At 45.8% G+C, this 22473-nt stretch overlaps 1 protein-coding gene across 7 annotated transcripts in view; it reads right to left on the bottom strand.

The window, feature by feature from the left end:
• Positions 1–22270, bottom strand: part of ENOX1 (ecto-NOX disulfide-thiol exchanger 1) — a 618533-nt gene extending 596263 nt beyond the window's left edge. For 5 of the 7 annotated variants that reach the window (XM_036831989.1, XM_036831987.1, XM_036831986.1 and 2 more), the window contains exon 1: positions 21965–22268. The gene's annotated coding sequence lies outside the window, so the exon portion shown is untranslated. Of the gene's footprint in view, positions 1–20016; positions 20076–21964 lie in introns of all 7 variants that reach the window. The other 2 variants (XM_036831988.1, XM_036831995.1) reach the window with 2 other exon arrangements.
• Positions 22271–22473: the final 203 nt, after the last annotated feature.

The following is a 22473-nucleotide window of genomic DNA, read 5'->3' as shown; positions in this document are numbered from 1 at the left end:
TCTCAGCCAGCAGCTAATAGGCCTTACCTCCACTTTACCCTCCCCTTCTTCAAGTCATTTTCAATTATTTCCAGCACTCACTCAGCTCTGTGAACAAAATGTCATTTCAACCAGAGAAACAGCTTTTAAAAATCCCCTTCAGGATAATTACTAAAAGCTTTTAGATTTCCGAGTGCCAACTATACATAACCTGGGAAACCTCTAACCTAGGGGCCAGGGTCAGGCAGAAAAAGCATGCCTGTTGGGTTGACGAAGTAGCTTTTGCTTCACCTGTCAGAACATTTAACTGAGCACATCTGGGCCTCGGCCCCGCCTCCACTGTCCCTGCACCTCAGCTCATACAGAGAACACACACATTCACACGCCGACCAAAATGCAAGAAGCCACATCTCTAGCTACCTGAGCTAACCCTGTCAAGTGAAATCCCCACTTGTCATTTTCTTTAACATGGCTTGTGTAGAGGGTGCTAACGATTTATTTACAAAAAAAAAAAGAAAGGAAAACGTAAATAGGCAACAAAGAACCTAGTGTAAAGGAGAAACGTCAAACTAGGAAGCAGAGAGCCCTGTACCTTCCTGGCTCTGTCACAGACAAGCTATGTGACGTTCCAAGCCTCATCTGCCCGTTCTTGTACTTGCCATGTGTTCCTAGTGCTCCAGCCGCTTCCCACTACTCTCCCTGGACATAACTATGTTCTGCTGTGCCTGTGTCTCCCCCTTTTTTTTTTTTTATTAATTAATTTATTTATTTTTGGCTGTGTTGGGTCTTCGTTTCTGTGCAAGGGCTTTCTCTAGTTGCGGCAAGCGGGGGCCACTCTTCATCGCGGTGCGCGGGCCTCTCACGTTGCGGAGCACAGGCTCCAGACGCGCAGGCTCAGTAATTGTGGCTCATGGGCCTAGTTGCTCCGCGGCATGTGGGAATCTTCCCAGACCAGGGCTCGAACCCGTGTCCCCTGCATTGGCAGGCAGATTCTCAACCACTGCGCCACCAGGGAAGCCCTGTGTCTCCCTTTTGAATGACCTTCTCTACCTGGAGAACCGCTTTGGAGCCCAGCTTCCTTCTCACCTGTGTGAATGGTACCTCCACTCCCTGGTCACAAGGGATGGCACCTCGCTGTAGGCGCCTCTAACACTATCTGCATCAGTATGCCTACGACACAGGGTTAGTTATCTACGCCTGCCCACTTCCTTCTGCAGCCGCCGTGCTCCTCGGGGACAGGGATCATCTCACCTCTGTACATTCAGAACTGTCGGAACACGAGAGAACATGCAGTAAAAGTTTATGAAATAAAGACTGGATCCATGAAGGAATGAATAATGAACTGACGTTACAAAATTTCAGTTTCATCACCTTTAAAGAAGGGATAATAATCGTTACCCAGTTCATTCAGAAGTCATGATGGTCAAAAGATGAGATGGTGCTTTGCACATTGTTACATGCTGTACAAATGTACGTAATAATGATGATAAAGATGGTAATATTCAAACAAACACCACAGTGTACAAATATAGTATATCTTCACATACAGCAAAAAAAAAAAAAAAAAAAAAGTTATTATTCCCCATACCTACCACATGCCTACACTCAACTCAACTTCAATATTCTTTTCTCAGGGAGAGAAATTTAAAATTTAGCAAAAGAGGACACCTCACTGTCCAAAAAAAAAATGTTCTCCTGACACTAAAACTAAATATGTAGAAGTCAGAGAATCATTAAAGTCTCTTTACATGTGCTTCTCCTTCCATTAATTAACCACAGTTTTCTGCACGGATGTGTGACTAGATTCCACTCTGTGATGGCCATTGAATACTGCAGATTCCACCCGCATGCTGTCACCTCAAATGCAAAACCGCAAACGGAACTGAAGGATCTTGGGAGGGACCAACAGCAGAATGACGATCTCACACTTCAGCTGTAGGTAACTGAGGACTATATGCTGAATATAGCATATATTTTATAGTTTTTTATAGTTTTTACAGTTTCTCTTCAAATATCTCTGTTCTTCCTAACCAAAATACTCTCTTGTCACAAAAAGAGAAAGAATTCTCTCACTTGATTAAGACCGCTGCTGTAACAGTAAGAAATCCTAAAGCTGTTCCCATTAGCTTGCGGAAGCATAGTGTCCTCTCCTCACTCAAGCCAAAGCACCATGTCCCCTGCGGGCCTGGGACAATGGGGCATTGTCACTGCTATAGCGCAGTTGTAGAAGGATCCGCTTTGGTACACTGATGCCTAAAAACCCATACGCTTCACAACTGTTCCCTTAGTTATATGTCATGATTATTTTAAGGTGAGAAAAGACTCTAAAATGACATTCGTGTCCCAACGTTCCCCTCGCTCAGAAGAACTAAACAGATGTAGTTTCTAAACGTGTAGATATATTCAAGGTCAAGCTACGACCAGTCAAAATCCTGCAAAAGAGTTAAACGAAGCTGATCATTGGCTAGAAGGCTGGAAACGGAGAGTCCTCACTCTAAGGATGAAAAACCTATCCCAGCTGAAAGCGATCATAAGCGAGTTGGCCCATCAGCTGCCCGGCCACAGCTGTATCCACCGCTCTGCTCACCCAAAGAGATTCATGCTCTCCTGGTGCCAAAATAAATGTCTCTCTTAAAAAAAAAAAATTGCCCAATTGAAAATAACTCTCTAATCTGCATCCTTTCAATAGAACTGAAGTGCACTTCACCAACACAGAGCACAGGCATCTTGAATTAGCAGAGAACTATTTTTAACACATGAAGGAGAAGATATGAAATTAGTTTCACGGGGAATGAGAACCTTGGAGATTATTTACTTTGCCTTAATTACTTTGACTCACCATTAATTTAGCTTTCCTAGGGTACTAAATATTTCACGCTAAGATTTGGAGACTAAAGAGACAGGAGCACAGATTCGGAGCACGGGAAGTCTGCAACAGCATCTTCTACACTGAGGCACGGATGCCCCCGTCGGGCATCAAAGGCCATTCACGGTGTGCCACTCAATGACACTTGCAGTGGCTGTTTCTGTTGTTTTTCACCCTGGGACCAGGAGCTCTGCCCTGAAGGATGCAGGGAGCCGAACTATCTTCAGCTTCTGTTTAACAACTCGGCCAACAGCATCACTAGTGCTCACGGCTACTCACGGCGACTGCCAAATAGGGCAGGCCACAGCCGCCTGGAGCCAAGGAGAAAAGAGTTTGGGCTACACGCTTCAGGAAGTTCTTAATGATCAGCGCAACCGGGCAATGGAGTTGATTCCCAGGAAAGATGACAAAGGAGCTACTCTAGCAGATATTCTGTAACGGCTTCATTAGAGCATCAGTGGGAAAGGATGCGCTCAGCTCCCACCAAAGCACTAACGATGAGTGGGGTCTACCACGTACAGCCGGGCACTCGCCAAAGCCTTGCACGCTCCCCCGTGGCTCTGAATCACCTTGGCCGCTGGCAGACATCACAGACACGGGCTGTGCTCGGCAGCGGACAGGAGCCTGAGGACAGAAATTCGCTGGTTCCCAGTCTCAAGAGGAGACTCACTGGGGCCACTCAACCTGCTGGTGCTGCCCGGCTCCACGTGGTATTCGGCAGTGAGTTGGGTGGCATCAGGCAGAGACTCAGAGAGCTGCAGCCCTCCTTTTGACCCACGATCAAAACAACTCTTCCTTATTCTAAATGTCAGAAGAACTGACCCTGTCTTACGTAATTCCATTCCTGTGAGTTTAAGCCATTACTTTTCTCCACGAAGCATGCTATACCCTAACGTTCTCTTTTCCCGTATAAATGTATTTGCACCCTGATACCGTTGTGCTTCATTTATAAGTTGCCCTTTTTCTTCTTCTTCTTGATGAGGATATTATTTGACTTCATTGAGCCATATCCTTCTAGTGTTCTGAACCCAAATCAACAACGTAGCAGTCAAGTTCATGCATCGCCAAAACTCCGCCACTTCTCTACTTGGTGATAAAATGCTGTCGTGGAAATATGTTTCTGTGACAAACATATCTAATTTAACAATAATAATTTATATTTCTTTAGCCTATGCATAGCTTTGGAACATGCTCACGTATTTCATACGTTTTATCTTACCTATGTTTTTCCATTTGGCCCCTTTCTACATGTCCCATGCTCATGAAACTCCCACCTTGCAGTCAGTTCCTACAGGGAAGCCTATCCTCTTTGTCACTGTTGATGCAACTTCTTTGCTTTCTGGGTCACACACCTCATTTGGGCCATTCGCACTCTCGATCCCTTTTATCATTTACAATTCTCAGGTGAATCTCTTCGATGCCATATCTTAATACTAGACATTATATTCCTTCTTTTGCATCACCAGAAAAAACAAAGCGTGTTGCTACTAATCATTTCTACTGGGGAGACAAGGAGCATCACAGAACACAGGGTTCAAAATTCCCACCTCGTCCACTTACCAGCTATGACAGTGGACCAGTTACTCAATCTGTTTGAGCCTTGGTTTCCTCTTATTATTGGCATAAGAAAAGGTTGCCATGAGGATCAAACAGGATGGCATCTGAAACTGTGCCTGAAAATACTCAGAAGTATGCTAACTGTAATTCTCCTGCTAGGTTTCCATTCACGCACCATTCTCATTCACACTAACAAACGCTATCCCGGCAAACAGCATCTCACTGCCATTGGGTCCCTGAAAGTGCGTCTTCCCGTGAGCCTCCCCACTCACTTCCTCCAAAGGATGACCAAGGTACACAAGGTCCTACCATCCGAGAGATCACTGATTTCCAAGTTAGCTTTTTCCTACTAAATTCAACTGCAAGAAGTTCGGATGTACTACAGTTGAAAGTGCAGGGTAAATGTATGAATGACCATCCTCTCCCAGCATTTCCAATCATGTCTGGCCTGTCTTCATATCACACTGAGATGTGAGATAGGCAGCGACGGGGTGAATGCAGAGCACGTGCCGATGGCAGCCAAAGAGCCCATCCCTGAGCCATCGCCCATCAAGCACTAGACTTGCAGCTGGTAGAATGCATTCCTCTCCATCCTTTTCTCCTTGCCTTCCTGGTGAAACATTTTACACCACAGAAGCCTTGATTAACCTTCAATTCTTGTCACGTCAAATTTGTCTTGCTCAGAGAAATTGTGACATCTGAAATTCTGCTGTAAGTCTGAAGTCTCCACTTAAAGATTCAAAAGCTAAAAAGTGAAAAAATAAAAACTCCCAACAGGCAGTTGAAGGATTTCAATGTATAACTGGCAAAAGGGTGGTCTTATAGCTTAGATGGCTATGGCTATTAACTGTAAAATGGGCACACCCTTTGAACCAGCAATTCTTCTAATAAGAATTTACCCAAATGAGATTATTGCACAAGTGTAAGATGATGTACCTACAAGCATGCTTAGAGCAGTAATGATTTCTAGATTGAAAAACTGGAGACAAATGTCTATCAGTAAACCTAGGGTAAAACCTAACAGCCAACCTCCTCAGCAAGCTGCTTCCCTTCTTTTCTACCAGTACTCTGCGTTTCCTACACACGAAGTCCAGAGGGATTAGCATGAACTTCTACCCAAATCTGAAGCAATCAGAACACTGCCCTGGTCGCTTCTTTTTTTAACTAATTAATGAATTTATTTGGCTGCGACGTGTGGGATCTTTAGCTGCAGCATGCACGTGGAATCTAGTTCCCTGACCAGGGATCGAACCCGGGCCCCTTGCATTGGGAGCGCAGAGTCTTAACCACTGGACCACCAGGGAAGTCCCTGCCCTGGTCACTTTACCTAGAATGGTCCAACCAAGTAGAAGGAAGCCAGGATTTTTTTTTTTTAATGATTTGTTTGTTTGATGATTAAGTGAAGCTCTCTTTCTCTGGACAGTGAATGGGCCCCTAGAACCACAGCTATTTTGCCACCATGAGGAGCATGAAAAAGAGCAGGGAAGGGAAAATTATAAAGAAAGAAATCCTAAATCCCAATTAAATCATGCCTGAAGACCCTACCTCCCGGATTTTTCAGTATGTTCCTATTATCTAAGCTAGTTTGCCCTGGGATTTGCATTACTTACAATGAAAAGCATCTAATACAACTATTCAGTCACTAAAAAGATGAGATATATTTGTTGACATGGAAAGATGCCCAGAACATGTCATTAGAACAACACAGCAGATTACAGAAAAGCATGTACAGCAAAATTCCATTTATTTAGAATTTTATCTGTATCTTGTGTGTGTATGTACGTGTGTATATGTAATATATATATATGTATGTGTGTGTGTGTATATATATATATATATATATATATATATATATATATATATATATATACACACACAGAGAGAGAGAGAGACAGAGAAAGACAGACAGAGACAGAGAGATATTCCTGGAAGAATTTTACTAAAATGTCAACAATGGTTAACTGTATTATTTCTGAAGAATTTTCCTTTCCTTTTTTTTTTTTTTTTAATTTTTATTTATTTATTTATTTATGGCTGTGTTGGGTCTTCGTTTCTGTGCGAGGGCTTTCTCCAGTTGCGGCAAGTGGGGGCCACTCTTCATCGCGGTGCGCGGGCCTCTCACCATCGCGGCCTCTCTTGTTGCGGAGCACAGGCTCCAGACGCGCAGGCTCAGTAGTTGTGGCTCACGGGCCCAGTTGCTCCGCAGCATGTGGGAATCTTCCCAGACCAGGGCTCGAACCCGTGTCCCCTACATCGGCAGGCAGATTCTCAACCACTGCGCCACCAGGGAAGCCCTTCCTTTACTTTTTGTATTCTTGTATAGTGTTTGCTCCCGTACAACAACATGCATTTTTGGGGGAGGGGGCACAGAAAAATCAAGCTTTAAAAAAAGCTGGCTATTTACTGATTCTGTTTCCCTCTAGTGTAAAATAAGCGGACGGCTTTGCCTCATATCCCTCTCCAAACCCAAATGTTCCGAGGGAAAAAAAAACAAAAACTGAAGATGCTACCCAGGCACTCAAAATATTATTTCATTATAAAATTCATGACAAAACAATGAAACTGCTTGAAGATCTGAATTTGTACATGCTGAAAAAGAAACACAGCCAGAGGTGCCTAAGTGTCTTTCTAGAAGAGTGGAAATAATATTAATCAAAAGGAAACATCTTCTTCAAGAAGCTGAGCACTTCATTTTCCAAAAAGGGAAAGTGGCAGTGGCGGGAGGGCGGGAGGTAGAGAGGGGGTAACGCACGTGACAGTGAGCAGAAAACACCCAGGGGTGGCTGGCGTGGGGGGCCATCACGCTGCGATGCAGAGGGTTTAGTCCTCGACTGCTGCTGGACACCCACACCCTTCCCTCATGGGGAAAACCTCCCACCCTGAAACCTAACCCCACTCCTCAGCAGTGGAGGACAATTACAGTCACTTTAAATCACTTCAAGCAAACTAGAAAACTAGATGTTCTCTGTGAGCTTTTTCAGTTCTAAAGGTATAATCTAACCAAACATATTATGTAAATTGTTGGGAGGAAGAGGATTATCTGAAAGATCCAAACACCACTAGGATAGAAACATCTGAGTGGCTTAGACTTGGCTCGAAGTGACATCTCTGAGAGGAGGCACTGGGTTAGAAACACGTACCAAAGGCAAATGGAAAACAGAAGTCAAAGACAAAAATCTTGATCTGTTTATTGGTGATTTTTACTACAGCTTGTAGGATCTTCTGACTATAAAGTCTCAAAAACTCTGGCTCTAAAATCAGTTAAGTGAAGTAAACATCTCTTTGAAGTAGCAGGAATCCTGTAGATATAAGGTAACTCCAAAAATACTAGGATGGGGGCTTCCCTGGTGGCGCAGTGGTTGAGAATCTGCCTGCTAATGCAGGGGACACGGGTTCGAGCCCTTGTCTGGGAAGATCCCACATGCCGCGGAGCAACTAGGCCCGTGAGCCACAACTGCTGAGAGCCTGCGTGTCTGGAGCCTGTGCTCCGCAACAAGAGAGGCCACGATAGTGAGAGGCCCGTGCACCACGATGAAGAGTGGCCCCCGCTTGCCGCAACTAGAGAAAGCCCTAGCACAGAAACGAAGACCCAACATAGCAATCAATCAATCAATAAATAAATAAATCTAAAAAAAAAAAAATACTAGGATGGTTTGTTTTACAAGTGAATTTCCTGCACTTGTCTCTTTTACAATAAATTACTATACTGTACCTACACTGTATTTCATGATAATGCCATTGCTCACAGTCAGTCACCATTTAATTCTGGGAGAGTCCCAATACTCCACGAAAGGAAAGAATCAAAGATAAACACCACCCATAAAATTGTCTATATTACACATTGGCCTTTGGGATCAAGTTAAAGATACATCTCTGGAAAGCATCCCTCCCACTCAAAATCACAAGCATGCCCTAGGTTATCCATTTGTCTCTTCTGTGTCTCATTCTAATTCATCCCACTTGGATGGACTGTTGGCAGCCTTCAATCTGAAAGGGCATCAGAATGAGAAAGAAGACACTGAGTGGTTCTCAAACCTCAGTTCCAGTAAGAACCCCCCGTAGGGACCCTCTTCAGTCCTTCTGCACCAGTATCTTGAGGTGGGCTTAAGAAGCTGTACTTTTAATGAGCGTCCTACATAGATGTGAACAGGGTATGGATCACCCTTTGGGGAAGAGTGATGTAGGTTATTACAAGGTGACCAAATCACTTAACAGATCATCAAACCCGATTATATGACTCTCCTTGGATCATTCCATTCTTTTCCACATCCATGGTCACTACTCTTGCCCCTTGTCCAGGAAGTCATTACCACCACCTCTCCCTGGAGTTGACCCTAGTTTCCAAGTTGGTTGTCTTGCTTCCGCTCTTGCCCTCTCCGATTCCTTCTCCAGAAACTTGCCAGAAAGATCTTCCACACTACAAATCACACCACATGACTCCCCCCGAAACCCTTCAATAACTGCTTAGCAGGTAGGGATTTCCATTCCTGGGGATGAAAATGTTTTAGAATAGACACAGGTGGCAACTGCACAACACTGTGAATATACTAAATGCCACTGAATTGTTCACTTCAAAATGGTTCATCTTGTGTTATATAAATTTCACCCCAATTAAAAAAAAAAGAAAAACAAAACAAAAACTTTTCAGTGGCGCCCCACTGCACTCAGGCTAAAATTCAAAGTCCTCAGCCTGGCCTGGTAGGTGTGGCACCATCAGGCCCTAACCTACATCTCGGAGTCTCATTCCAGCCACCGTCACCCTCACTCTCTGCACTCCAGCCACACTGGCTATCTTCCAGTGACTCTTTCTCACATCTGGGCCTCATACATGGGACCCTCCCCACCGCCTCGCCGTGGGATAACCCCAGTCAACCTTCAGGTCTTCATTTATACATTACTCTCCCATATAGGCCTTCCCTGACCACCCTCATGGTATCCTTTCAGAGAAATCTGGTCTCTTCCAAGGACTTAGCATGAGCTCCAATTACATAATGATTTTTGTTTCACTTGATATTCTTTCCAGTAAACTATGGACTCCCAGGAGGACAGGACCAGGGATTTTTGTTCGCTACTGCATTCCCAGCACCTAGTGGGAACCTGGAAACCATAAATACCTACTCATTTAGCACAAAGATTATGTAGCATGCTTTGCTCCAAAAACATTAAATCTCTACTACAAAATGAGTATCGAGCTAGGTCACAATATGATGGGAGATTTAAAATATATATGTTGACATTAATAACTAGATGAGAAAAATCAGAAACTACTTAGGGCCAACTCAACACAGTATGGAAGACCCCCACCAGGCACAGAAAGCAACCTCTCTGCCTGCTACAGCACCTGCTTTGTGTTTCTGGACAGAATCAAGTCCCCGATGCTCAAGAAAATGCCATTTAAAAACTCTGTCCTGGGATTTCCCTGGTGGCACCGTGGTTGAGAGTCTGCCTGCCAGTGCAGGGGACACGGGCTCGAGCCCTGGTCTGGGAAGATCCCACATGCCGCGGAGCAACTAGGCCCATGAGCCACAACTACTGAGCCTGCGCGTCTGGAGCCTGTGCTCCGCAACAAGAGAGGCCGCGATGGTGAAAGGCCCGCGCACCGTGGTGAGGAGTGGCCCCCACTTGCCGCAACTGGAGAAAGCCCTCGCACAGAAACGAAGACCCAACACAGCCATAAATAAATAAATAAAAATTAAAAAAAAAAAACTCTCTCCTTGTGCCACTGTACATCGCTGAATAATAAGGAAAGAAACGGAGGCTGTACCTTTTCAGAAAGATGCAACTGAACTGGGTAAAAGACCAGGCTTCAGATGGATGTCAGGAGAAACCGCGGGCTGCCCTCACATGGGCACCACTTTCTTGAAGGAAAGTGCGTAGAGTCCAACCCAGGAAGAAAGGACCTTCAACTCAGTCTGTTCTGAGGGATTTTTTTTAAAGGGAAATAGAGGAGAAACTCACATAAGAGCAGGCGTGATTGGTATTTTGTTACTAAACAAACTGTTCTTCAGTGATTATAGGTGTGCAAGTGATTTATTCTTTCCAATCTTGCATTTGTATTAACTAGAACCCTAATTTGTCCAAGAGGCTGAAGTGTGTCTTAATTACTCGCCTTCAAAGCTTATGCCCATTTAAAATAAGCTTATTTCTTTTCCATCGTCAGCTCACCCAGAGCCACCTAATCCACAGTCCTCCCGCCCGGCTCTCAACACTTGGGATCACCGTGCAGAGCAGAGGCCGGCAAGTGGCCCAGCTCCAAGGAGACCCATCTGTGCAAAATTCTGTGCACCAGCCCACAGGACATTCTCCAGCCCTGTTCCGCCTGCAAGGGCAGGAGAACGTCAGGACCTGAGCGCATTTACTACCCATGCCATAGGCTATTTTTCAATACTTAAAACTCTTCTTTAGCCGAAGCTTTGGACTTTCCTAAGCCCCAGTCCTTAGACCTGGTGGTGAATTTAGAGTAACCCCATGTGCGCTGCAGTGCCTAAAGGTACTGCTCCTGACATCTGAGGATGGGGCACCTACAACTGGGTTGTCTGTGCGACCTCTTGGCATCTTAGTAGGAGATAGCTCGAAAGCTTTCTCCTTGCTCCAACTCCCAGCTCTCTGTGCTTGGCTGGGGACCCCCCCGGAGAAGGGACAAAGCTGCCCAACGCGGCCAACTATGGGACCAATGTGGGAGCAACCAACAAGACTGCTCTCCGACAGGGGAAGGAGCCCGAGCAGAGTCCTTAAGGTAGTGCGCGAGGCCACCATGCCAGCCGGCCACCAGCTTGGCTTCCTCTGACGTGGCTTCTAAATTTGCTTTAGCCTAGAAGATGCTACTTGAGTCCTATTCCCTTCTTCCCAAAGCATCCTTATTAACGTTCTTAACAATGATTTTGTTACAGAACCACATACATTTCTATAGGAGAGGAGGTGGAGGACCCTGAAAACACATTTAGAAAGCATACTTGTGGGGTTTCCCTCGTGGCGCAGTGGTTAAGAATCCGCCTACCAATGCAGGGGACACGGGTTCGATCCCTAGTCCAGGAAGATCCCACATGCCGCGGAGCAGCTAAGCCCGTGTGCCACAACTACTGAGCCTGCGCTCCAGAGCCGGCGAGCCACAACTCCTGAAGCCCGCACGCCTAGAGCCTGTGTTCTGCAACAAAAGAAGCCACCGCAACGAGAAGCCCACGCACGGCAATGAAGAGTAGCCCCCGCTCGCCGCAACTAGAGAAAGCCCACGTGCAGCAACGAAGTCCCAATGCAGCCAAAAATAAATAAATTAAATTAAATTAAAAAAAAAAAGAAAGCGTACTTGTGCAGGAAAGTGAAGTGCCAGCAAAACCAAATCCTTAGGTAGCAGAGGTATAACCCGTAAACCAGAGGACATTCAGGAATGAGTCATGAGACCGACATGTTAATACGGGCATAAGGATATTACACACGGAGATGAGGTCAGTAAGAACCACCGGCAGAAAATAAGGTAGAGATGGTTAGTAAAAGAGGAGCTCAAGGACAAACTAACAAGGACACTAGGAGAGGTTGCCAAAATGCCAAATAAATTTGACAAAGGGAAATTAGTGCTTGGAAAACCAGAGACTAGGAGGGGATGAATAGTCAGTAAAAGGATGGAGGCTCCTGGTGGGAGGGGTGACATTCCAAACGCAGGTACTTTCTGCCAGGATTGGAGCTGGCCAGACTTTTGCAGCGGAAGAAGCCAGAATGTCAGAAAGAGGAAAACGTCATCAGAGTTACACCATGCCCACGCTTTCAGGACCTGGGGACTGTCTAACTAGGAAAATAGGAATCTCTTCAAGTATGTTTCACAGAGGAAATTTACGAGAGAGAATTGGTTACTCAGGTGATGGGGGAGCAGAGAGCCTACACGTGACAGTGAGATAATCCAGAGATGAGCAACAGCAGGAAGCTGCCGCCTTGCCTAGGCTGACAACAGACAACGGAAAGAGGGGGTGCTGCTGGAGTCCACGGGCCAAGGTCACTCGTGAGCAGCTAGAACCAGAGAAGGTCTGTCAAGCATGAGTGGTGCTACCAGGGAGGGATTCCCTCTGCCCGGGACGCCGCGCGAAGCTGGAGGAAAGAAAAAAATACCCTCCCTGGCTTTGCCCTTCTCCCTGCTGTCTCCCACGTGCCTTCCACGGGCTGAACACAGCAAGCCAGCTGACTCGGAAACCTGGGTGAACAGCCTGCAGGGGTGAGCCTCCGGCACACGGAGGGGAAGGGGGGAAGGCCAGGAAGCCTGGGGCGAGGACCAGGAGTCACAGCGAGCTGTAATAAGCAAGCCTCTTTCCCAACAGATACACTTTTAAAAGGTTTGTTTACTGCCATATAATGGTCACACAGGAATAAATTAAGTGGAAGCCATACCTGCTGGACTGGCCTATTGACCTTCCTGCTGCGTGCAGGTGACCCTGATCTATTCTGCACAGTCCCCGAGTTGCACGGGTTGGGGGATCTATTCTATAGTAATACCCTTTCTTCAGTTACAGTTAATCCAGGACTAGTCTTAAAAAGTGCATTTTTTTCCCAAAATCCTAGGGGAAAAAAGGTTCTTTGAAAAAATTTTAAAATATAAGTATTTAATAGGAGAAAATATACGCATGCACGCCTGGGCCCACACACCCACCAATGAGTACAGGTGAAACTGGGGAAACCTGACCAAGACTGGCGGACCGCAGCGATCCACGTCCTGGTTGTGACGCTGCCCTATAGGTTTGCACGACGTTACCACAGGGGGGAAATGGGTAAAGGGTACACAGGCTCTGACCATGTTATTTCTGACAACTGCACATGAATCTGTAATGATCTCCAAATAAAAAATTTAATTAAAAAATATCATAAATATGTGCCTACTCTTCTAAATTAATAAGGCCTCTTCCTTTCCCCTGTGTTTCACCCATAGTGTCTCCGGTCTGTACACTCACAAGCGCGGTGTTTCTACCGTCAGGACTCTGATCTCCCGGTGAAGCAAGGCCCAGTAAACTCTGTGCTGGCCCCCTCTACAACTTCTCAGAATTCCGTCTTCTCTCTGTCACTGGCTCAATGCTACTTTTGCAGAAATATGATGGTGTTAGGTTGCTCTTGTTTGATTATTCAGCCTCTGCCTTTCTGACTGCAGACGGAGCCAGGACCTTAGTCTTCATGCACGGGACAATTAGGAGACTGCCTGATCTTATTTCAGATCAGCTAACAAGCCTTAACCTGCTCATTTCGTGATTAAGAATTCATTTCAAAACCGCTCTCTTTCTGGATGTATGCTTCCCTTCTCCCAGCCTCCACACCCTTTGATCTCCTTTGGGAGCTGGTGGCCTAAGAACTGGCAGGAGAAACTGCAGAAAAAAAGCCTGGCACTTTGACAGACCAAGAGGAAAGAGCCAGCCCACTCCCAGCTACCACTCATTCACTTAGCTAAAATATAGGCTACAGGAGAAGCGGGGAAAACAATAGATAGAAGTGCATGCTAGGTCTTCCAGAAACTGATGCTGGATGAAAATCCCTTCTTAGCCAAGAGTATGAGGGGAAAGAATCACTATTCTTCACAAAATGGACACGCGCCACAGACGTCTCTCCAACTCTCCTCTACCACTCCACGAAACCCGCCCGTAAAATATAACTTTCTTTAATGATCTGGTGGTAAATTATTTATATGCTTCAATTTATCTTTCTGTCTTCTTTTATTTATGCCCAGAACTGTACTACTTAACTCTAGAGAGCCTGACCACGATTACAGGCAAGGCAGAGGCGTCTCAGCCCTTTAGGGGGTATCGAGCTGTAGGGACAGCAGGCCGAGCCGCGGGTGGAGGCCTGATGTCTCCGTCTTGGGATGAGCTAAGTGAGCACGCGTCTCCGGCCTCTTGGTCCTGCTGACTTTTCCAGCCAGCTTTCCACCCAAATCATTCTTGCATCGTTTCCCCATCTCCAGCCTCCCAGCCACTATCTTCTCTGTTTGTCTAGGCACCGCCACCTCCTAGCTGGTCTCCAGGCCCCCAACTCTTCCTCTATCAATCCATTCCCCACACACCTGCCGGCAAGGTCATTCTCAGCTGCAAATCATGAGTAACGATGCCCTCACCTTAATTCTTCAGTAGCCCTCTATCACCTGAGGCCGGAGTGCCCAAATTTGCCTAATGAAGAAAACCAGTGGGGGGCATTATTTGAAAAATAAATGAAGCGGTTCTTCAGTATCTTCCGTTGGGTTTCTCCAGAAACAGACCTTGAGACAGAATTTATTTACTTTTTTCCTTTTTTTTTTTTTTTTTGGCCGTACTGCGTGGCATGCAGAACTTCCCTGATCAGGGATGGAATCCGCACCCCCTGCAGTGGAAGCGTGGAGTCTTAACTACTGGACCACCAGGGAAGTCCATGAAAGAATTTAAATGCAAGCTATTCGTGTGGGAGCGGATCCTAGGAAGGACTAGTACAGGAAAGGAAGGCAGCCAACAAAGCCCAGATTATCGAGCAGACAGCCACCATGGGCAACGCCATCAGTCTCACTAGGGGATCCTGGGACACAGCGTAGGACACACATCAGTCTCTGCACCTGATGGGCCAAGATGCTAGTGTACTGCCACCCAGCTCTCTTCAGTCATTGGATGAGGTCCACTCCTGGGGCCATCTAACTTCGCTGCCCTACAGCTGCCCCACCTGTGATAGAGAAAGCCCTCAGGTGGAGAACAGTAGGTGCTTGCAGAAGAATTCTGCAGATGTGCATGGGAGCGGTGAGCATCCGGGCATATGAATGTGTCTACTTGACTTGGCGTGTCCCTGAAGAGTCTGTCTGATTCAGGGGGCCGGGGTTGGGACCCAGGAATCAGTACTGTGGCAAGAACGGGGAGACTGTGAAACACTGACCCATATCATAAAGTTCAAAATCTTTGATGGGTCTTACTAGTTCTTCCATGGTCTGCCCCCTACCCTGCTCTCCAAACTTCCTCTCCCCTCGCCCCCCAGCACAGTCACTTGTAAACCACACTGAACTTACGCACTTCCTGCAAGTCTTCCCTGCAGGCAGCATATTCTCTGCTACAAGCAGGAACTGTGCCTTAATAATCTCTATGATCCCCAAAGCCAGATACTATGCCAGTCATATAGTAAATGCTCAATAAATGTTTGTTAAAGAAATCATCCTAAAAGGAAACAGTATGGCATTACTTACATAGGTTCTGTGGACATAACCATCTTCCCTATCTCTCAAAATAGTAGTAAAATGAAACAAATATCTATTGAGCCCCTAATATACGGAAGACACTCAGGAATCCCTCCAGAAAAGCTCTATAACTTTTGATCAGCATACACCTTAACAGACACTTGCTGCTACAAAACTGTGAATTAAACCCTACAAGCGAGACAAACAACGGAGGTAGTGGTGGAAAGGTGAAGGATGCTTTACGGGGAATTGGAAGCCTGTCAGGCTTTACCCTACCTGGTGATTCTGCCAGGGCTGTCCCCAGAGACACGGTCGCCCTTCACATACTTCACAAAGATGGAGCAGGATGAAGAAGAAAGTCTTATTTCAATGCCACTGATCTCTCAGGATTAAGACTTCTTCCAATCACCAGAAATTTGGTACCTGGGACCTCGATGGTAACTCTGGGCTCTATCCCTTAAATGCACAACAGCTTCTGTGGTTTTCAAGCTACTCTCTTACAAACCAAAGCAGAGGTCTGGACAGTCGGAGTCACTAAAGACCTCACAGGCGGCTTTTCTCCCCGTCTGGGTTATTAACCACAGCGCCCTGGCCACACTCCAGTCTGGATAATTACACTGGGGCGAACAGATTTCACCCTCCAGCTCCAGCTAAATAAAGTATTCCTTCGGCCCAGCTGCCGTTACCTTTGTTATGTTGCTGTGGGCTATTAAAGAGCTCTTCTGTACTTAGGATGGCTGTATTTGTGAAAAATCAATACCCTTGGTATAACTTTCTACACCGACAAGAAGTATATTCCAAAATATCACTGGCTAAGTTAGTTGTTTTGACATGTTTTTATACAGGGCCAGAAACAATTAGAAAAGTACAGTCATTTCTCCTCCATTTCCCCAACTTTTGCTATTCATGCAGATACAGACTGAAACATTTGCAGCATCACATAAAGGAGGTAGCAGGTGCGTACTCCACAAAATACACGCTGAGTGTCTACCACGTGGCAGGCTCTGTTCCGGGCACTGTTGTAAGGGTCATGGGTTATGTTCTCAGCATAAACTTGAACTTTTTCCAAAGGGAATAATTCAATTTAATTCTTCCTCTGCTGCTACATTTCTGAGAATCTGAATACATCATCTTTACTTAAAATCTATCATACACAGGTCTCCCAATCAAATACTATTTCCGTCCACTCTTTAAAAAAAAATCTACAGGAAAACTCAATGTGTATGTGGATGGGTGTGGAAGTACATGTGTGTCTAAGAATGAGAAAATATGTTTTCTTGGCCAGCCTGGAGGGCAGCAAATGGGATGCTGCTTGGATAAATATTTATTTGTTTGCTTGTTTAGCAATCATCCTATTTGTGTGGGTGAGAGTTTACAGGTTATAATAGCAGAAGCTGACATAAGGGAATGGAAAACGCAAATATCTCTTAAAACTTCTCTTTACTGTATGAAAAAAATACAAATCAGGCCCTTTGATGCTCTATCATTAGGATGAAAACCATGAAAAGGAAAAGAATGCAAACACATATGCATACACACATTCTCGTGAACATAAAGATAGGAGAGGGAAGTTAATTAAATTTCAAGATTCCAGTGGAATAAATTAAATGTATGAACTACAGGATATTTAGCATCATGCCACGCAAAGAGAAATGGTTCTGAATTTTTTAAAATAATAATAACCTTAAAATTCAGATTAATCCTAGAGGATCCAAAGCAAGCACTTGTCCTGAACAAACTACAACCAGACTGTGAAAAATGATTTTAAAAATCAGTGACGTTCACTTGAAATCTGCGAAATTATTATTCTGCTTGGAAATCCTTCTAGCTAGAACAAGTTATAGCAGACTTCTAAAACTAGGTTAAACATGCTGTAAATCAATTTATTCCCCCCTACAAATCTGCTACAGTGCATGCTTTTCTGGTGAAAATGGCTCTGCAATGGTACTTAATACTGTCACTACATTGTTTCTCCAACCAGTCCAATCCAAGTTTTTCTTCCAGTTAAGGTGTATTAAAGTTAAATGACTACCTTTGTCATAAATAATAAATAACAGAATACAGATTCTTTAAAATAGCATAAGGAACCTCAAAATGTATCACACATGCAATACATTGCCTAAGTTTAGAAAAAAGCCTTAATAATGCACATGTGATCCAAGTTCGCCATCCAGTACTCCATTCATTATCATTTCAGAGTTCAGAAGCAATCTGCACTATTGCCATCTCTCACAGATAGATGACTTGTCCTCCACAAGCAGGCTTCAGGTAATACATTTGGCAAGACAGCTTTGATAAAAGACTGAAATGAAGATTATGCAGCTACACAGTCTGTCCCATGTAGTCTACTTTTTTTTAATTTTTATTTTATATTGGAGCATAGGTGATTAACGATGTGTTAGTTTCAGGTGTACAGCAAAGTGATTCAGTTATACATATACATGTATCTATTCTTTTTCAAATTCTTTTCCTATTTAGGTTATTACAAAATAATGAGCAGCGTTCCCTGTGCTATACAGTAAGTCCTTGTTGGTTATCTGTTTTAAATATAGCAGTGTGTACATGTCAATCCCAAACTCCCAATCTATCCACCCCGCCACCCTTCACCCCTGGTAACCATAAATTCGCTCTCTGTGAGTCTGTTTCTGTTTTGTAAATAAGTTCGTTTGTATCTTTTTTTTTTTTTGAGCCCAGATCACTAGATCAACAGTACGTCTCTCACGTTGCAGACAGACCACAACACGTGATTAATTAGCTGTAATGGTTAAACTCTTGCAGGTGTACAAGCTGACCAACACAATCCTCAATCTCATCCCCGTATAAAATTCATTTACAGAATAATAGATCATTAAAGGTTGTCCAAAGATGTAAACAATTACCAAAGCAAGGGACTGGGCTTCCCCAGTTTGAGGAAAGAGGTGGAAAGTCACAGGACTTTGCGCGACTGAGGGCTGAATACACAATGCATCTAAAACCATAATGTAGCCTGGTGTCAACACTGAATTTTGACTCCCAAATATTACTGTATTTTCTAAGTATCTTTATTAGGATAAAAATCTTGGTTACAAATTCTGTGTAAAGAACAAAGAAAGAATAATTTGAGGGAGGAAACAGGAGAAAATTTTTCAAGTGTGACCTAAGGCAAGACATCCTGGAGATGACTCTGTAACCAGGCTCGAGTCACAACACCTAACCGTGCCTCAGTGTCCCTTAAAACTAAAGGGTTAGGCCAAAGCATCAGTCTCTAACTCCCTCCTGGCAGTAAAATCCAGTCACCTATTTAGGTATCACAGGGAACTCAAGTTTTTGTAAAATCCTAAGAGCATCTGACGGCAGCAGAAAATGTGCTTATGGTGCTTAATGACTATGAAGGGAAGAATGAGAAGGGTCTAAAGAATCCTCCCAGTCTTGCATTTTTCAGTTTATACTAGGCTTAGGAGGGCAACTGAAATTAGATGCTTCATTTCATCCCACAATAACAATATAATTCTTATTATAATAAAAATTTTAAATGTACATTTTAAAAACATCCGCAAAAGGAAACAGCTTCACCTTCCTCAAATGAAAGTTGTTAGTAGATCTGTCTCATTTGGAGGGTTGTGATGCTTGAGCTACAGTTATGAGTGTAAGGATGTGGAAGCAGCTGTCACTGCTTTGTTTTTCATTCACAGTAGGTGGTTGCCAAGCAACAAAATACTATTGTCTGTTTCCATGATCTATTGGCCAATTTTACTGGTGATAATGCTTTCCATAGTTTAAAACAGGGCCACCGTTTGCACAAGAAGAAATGAGAAAAAATTCTAAGGATGACAATAACATATATACAACTAAACACACTGCATGTACCCCCAAATTATGTGTATAAATATATAGCTGTGTGCTGATATACATATATTTTGCGTGTGTGTGTGTGTGTGTGTGCGTGACATATACATTTTTGTTCTACCTACCTCCAACCCATCTCAATTTGATAGGCCAAAAACTAGAATCTAAATCCCTGAGGGCAAATCAAAGCATGACCTGGAGATATGAAAACATAGTAAGAATTATTTTCTCAACAATAGCAATAATTTCCAATTTTGCCAGATGTATCAAATTCTGTCCCTTGAATACAAAGTTCTTCAGTCAGAAAAGTAATTCTACCTATATAAAAATTATAAATGGAAAGCCTTTACTATCTACTTTGGAATCATCAAACATATTTAATATGTTGTTTTACTTCAAATCATCTGCTACCACTGTGTACAAAGATAATAATTCAAATGGGAATATTCTGCTTTTCTTTACACCCAAGAATCTTAACATATATTCACTTTTTAAATAATTGAATTGTGCTCCCTGGAATAGCCTCATGTGATTCCCCACTTTGTTTTGATATTGGTTCCTAGGGAATAACAGTCATGCTATGTTACTCTTGCATATTTCACTAGCTTACAAATAAAATAATGCACAGTGTACTCACTATAAAGTTGTCAACATTAGCTTGCATCAGTTGCTGTTTGTTTTCCACTGACAAGGTTTCTAAAGATAAGAATTACAATATTCTTAGATGTACAGACACAACATCAAAACAGCCTGAAGGAATTAAAGCTGGAAAGTGCCAGAGGCAATCATGCTTTGAAATGAAGATAAATCAGTGTCACGCACACATATATTTCTGCAAAGACCCTAAATAATGCCAGAACAGTCTTTGGATTTTATGCAATGCTCATCCGTCTCCCTTCACAATATACCAAAGCACTTTAACTATTTAGTGCATCCCTCTAAAGGAGCCTTTGAAATTCACTTTCTGAAATTCATTACCACTTGCAAATCGATATATTGCAAGAAACTGGAATAAGCAAAACCCATTACGTGGATTGACATTACTATAAAATCTATCAAAAGGGCAACGTTAGCAAAACAGAAACAAAGTGTGTTAAATAATGAACTGAATACTAGTCAAAATTACTTTTCCAGACAGAGCCATCTTCAGCAAAACGCTCCCAGGAGCGCCCATCCGGGTTTCTCCTTCACGTCTCACCCTACACATGACCCACTTCCTTCTCCCTCAGCTTCTCAAGGTTGCTCATCTGCGTCTGGCCCTCACCAAGAAACAATTTCCTTCTCACTTTCTCCACCCTCTTCATAACCCTTAGGCACCCATTACTTTCTCCAAACTACCAGACTCAAATCTGCAGCCCAGTTTGCCACGAACCTCCCCATAAGCACTTGTTTTCCTCATTCTTCTAGTTCTGCTTTAAAAATCTCCACCACAGAGCAAATACAATACTAATAAAAAGAAGGTTACAAGCCAGTTTTTTCTTTTAATATCACAGCAGCAAAATGTTGAGAAAAAAACAGAAAAGGAGAAAAGCAGGAGCGCATTTGGAGGAAGGTGGATGAGAGTGTAGCTATACACAATGGGACTCGAGGATCCAACCGGGCCCGGTTTCCCCACCTGTCGACCCCACCTCCCCCATGTGCGCGCCGCGGGATGACAACCACAACACTCCAAACCACCCCCCCTCCCCGGAAAGGAGGCGGGGTTACGCCTTCAGCCAATCAGAACCCGCAAGCCCCAGGTGTCCAACCTATGGGGTGGCCGTGGCAGTGCAGGGGGAGGACGTGGGTGGTCGGGGAGGGGCGGCGTCCGTGGGAGGCGCGCACGTGTGGAGTCCGGAGAAGAGGGGAGGCGGCAGGCGTCCGGCTACCCAGGCGTAGGCTCTGCACCCTGGCAGCCGCCGAGTCCTGCTGCCCAATGCCTCTTTTGCCTCGGGCTGAACCGGGCCTCCCGCCGAGGAAGACCGGTTCACTGTGTCTGAGTTCCCCGAGTAAGGGGACAGTCACAAATAACAACAATAGTACCTAGTTCAGACAAGGCGGGGAGGAAAGTTTCCGGCCCGCACCCAGAGGAGTCCGCCAGGGCTGGGAGGAGAAGGGATGCAGGGCGGGAGGGTGACAACCGGGAAAGAAGAGAGCAGCGGGAGGGCTGCGCGAGCAGGACGCGGACCCGGGTGCGGTTCAGGGGGCGGCGGGCAGCGGGGTGCGCTGTCCAAGGTGCACAGGAGGTGGGAGGTGCGCGGCGGGCGCGGAGCCCGCAGCCAACACTGGCTGGCGGCGCGGGGGAGAGCTGAGAATAGCTGTCTGGGGCGCCAGGCGCCCCCAGGCTCGTAAAAGTCACCCGGCTGGAGCTGAGGTAGGGAGGGGAAGGGCGCGGGGGGCTGCGGTGAAGCCCCCACGCTCCCCTGCCCCCCTCCCTACCGGCCTCACCTCTAGCTCCATTCCCCTCCCCCCGAGCCCACTCCCCTCCGAGCCTCCGTCCTGGTGCCGCGGCGGCGGCGGCGGCGGCGGCGGCGGCGGCGGGACCGCGGAACCCCCGCTCCGAGCCCGGACGCCCCGGGGATGCTGCGGGCCCCGGAGCAGCTTACCTGGGGCCGCGGTACCGGTACGGAGGCAGCCAGCCGCGCGGACCCGGGCGCGGCGCGGCTCCTTCTCGCCTCTGCGTCCTCCTTCTCCGCTTCTCCCCGGACTCGGTCCAGGGCACGGAGCTCTGAGACCGCGCCGGGCTGCAGCTACCTTTCCCACCGCCGCCTCGGCTGCGCTACCGCAGACAGAGGACGCCCAGTGGCGGCTGGAAGCCTGTGTGAGTAGCGGCGCCGGAGAGAGTGGGATCTGCTGAGCGGCGCTGGAGACTCCGCGGCTCAGGGCGCGCGGCCGTGCGCACGCGCGCCGGCGAGTGTGAGTGTGTGTGTGTGTGTGAGCGTGCGCGCGCGCGCCCACGGGAAGGGGGAGTCGCGAGGGAAGAGGGAGAGAGGCCGAGAGACACTCGCAGGGACCGAGGCGAAATTCTTCGCCCTCGGAAATCCGTAAACCAGGGAAAGGAGGATCGAACGTGCGTGTGGCCCGGGGGAGCTGCCCGCGGGGCGGTGGCAGAGGA

This window comes from Balaenoptera musculus, chromosome 18 (genome assembly GCF_009873245.2).
Source record: "Balaenoptera musculus isolate JJ_BM4_2016_0621 chromosome 18, mBalMus1.pri.v3, whole genome shotgun sequence".
NCBI classification, from domain to species: domain Eukaryota; kingdom Metazoa; phylum Chordata; class Mammalia; order Artiodactyla; family Balaenopteridae; genus Balaenoptera; species Balaenoptera musculus.
The sequence above is the reverse complement of the archived record's forward strand: the minus strand, read 5'-3'. Positions and strand labels throughout refer to the sequence as shown.